Here is a 1810-nt window from a genome sequence, read left to right as displayed (position 1 = left end):
CTAAGAAGAAGGATCACTTCCTAGCTATGAAGGGGCGTGACACAAGGTATGTGTGATTTCTTAGAATCCAGTTCTTGTTAAAATCACTTTTAGACAGGTTAAGTTGGATTTGAAAGTATAGAGTTATTTTTTTCCAAAATATCCAACATTTCCTGTTAATTCTACTCTTATAGTTGTGTTTTCATACACAACTCTATGTGAGTGCACTGCATATGCACGTGTCGTGCACTATCGCCTGACGCCAGAGAGCACAACAGCGCCTGGCGCCAAGACGCCGCTGCACAGCACCACAACCCGTGCGCTGCTGCTGGCGAGCACACAGCCGTGTGTCGCCACGCAGCCGCAGCGCACAACACCGCAGCGCTGCAGCCGCAACGCACAGCCATGCACAGCGCATAGCCGCGCGCCGCTGCACAGCCGTAGCTCACAGCCGCGCGCCGCTGCACAGCCGTAGCGCACAGCCGTGCGTCGCTGCACAGTATCGCACATAGCCATGTAGGGCTTATCTCAGAGAGATCTGGACTTGGACTAAGTCCAGATCTATATGAGATTTGAATTTAAATTTTGGATTAACAAATCTTAAATAAAAAAAAATCAAATTTAAGATAGTTAAATCTTTACTCGTATTTCAAACTTGAAATCTTAAAACAATTATTGATTGAATTGAAATATAAATTAAACTGAAATACCTGCTCCTTGTGGTTTGACCCTTACTTACCCTAGGTTAGTGAGGAATTTATTTGTTAAATAATCTCACATCCTCGCACATTGATAAGATAAACAAAATTTAAAATCATTAATTTAAAAACACTAAATTTCAGATTATCAATTGGCGCTATTGCCGGGGAGCACGATTAATCAATGAAAAATATTTATGTTCAATTATTTCTGTTTATTTTTTATAAGCTGAAGGATTCAAACCCCTCAGCTCATTATATTTCTAACATCTTGGTTTGAGATTTATGGTAGTAACAAGGTCTAAAGCTCGTGGAAGAATAGAACAGGAGGTGACTCAACCAAGGCACTCATATCCAGAATCTTTAATCACCAAGCAAACTAAAGAGAATCAAAGCATGGCAGAAGAAGGATACCAGCATCAAGATAGAAGAAGAAAAATGTTAGACAGATCCACTCCATCAGGGAGCATAAGGCAAACTGATATAAATATAAATGTGGAAGAAGGAGTCATGTTCAGGTATGTCAATGCTTAATAAATTCTTTACGTGAATTCAATTGTCATACTTCACAGAATACTTTAGAATTTTTAGATGACTTCCATATCAGATGTTCTTCTCAAAATGTACAAGGTCTATCTACTGAAGCTTTAAAAATGAAATATTTTCCATGAACTATAAAAGACAAAACTTTTGCATGGTGTCGAAATTTAGGTATTACATTTAAATCTTGGGAAGAAATGCAAAATAAGTTTTTACAAAAATTTTGTCCTCTTTCCAAAACAAATTTTTACAGAAGAGAAATTTATAATTTTTATTATCATGAAAATGAGGCATTTAGTGAGTCATGGGAAAGATTTAATGATTTATTTAGAAAATGTCCTCATCATGGTATTGAAAATTGTCAATTAGCTCAAATATTTTATGAATCATTGTCGGATTTTATGAAAAATAAAGTAAATATAGCTACTGGAGGAACTTTTAATACTTCTTATGAAGATGAAGTTTTTGATATGCTAGAGAGAGTAGCAGAAACTGACTTGCAGGAAATAGGAGCAAACCACAATGGAAGGAACTCACAGCCAAAGAGAGGAGGTGCTTTGCAGGTCAACATCAAAGAATCAGAATTACATGCA

General features: G+C 37.1%; 1 non-coding gene across 1 annotated transcript; it reads right to left on the bottom strand.

Moving 5' to 3' along the window:
• Window positions 1-1466: 1466 nt before the first annotated feature.
• On the bottom strand, window positions 1467-1567 carry LOC144714077 (small nucleolar RNA R71). The gene has a single exon (XR_013584234.1). It is a non-coding gene; the product is annotated as a small nucleolar RNA R71 (small nucleolar RNA).
• Between the last annotated feature and the right edge of the window lie 243 nt (window positions 1568-1810).

The sequence above is a fragment of the Wolffia australiana genome, chromosome 16 (genome assembly GCF_029677425.1).
Source record: "Wolffia australiana isolate 7733 chromosome 16, ASM2967742v1".
In the NCBI taxonomy this organism is placed as follows: domain Eukaryota; kingdom Viridiplantae; phylum Streptophyta; class Magnoliopsida; order Alismatales; family Araceae; genus Wolffia; species Wolffia australiana.
Note: the sequence above shows the minus strand (reverse complement) of the source record. Positions and strands in the feature narration are given on the sequence as shown.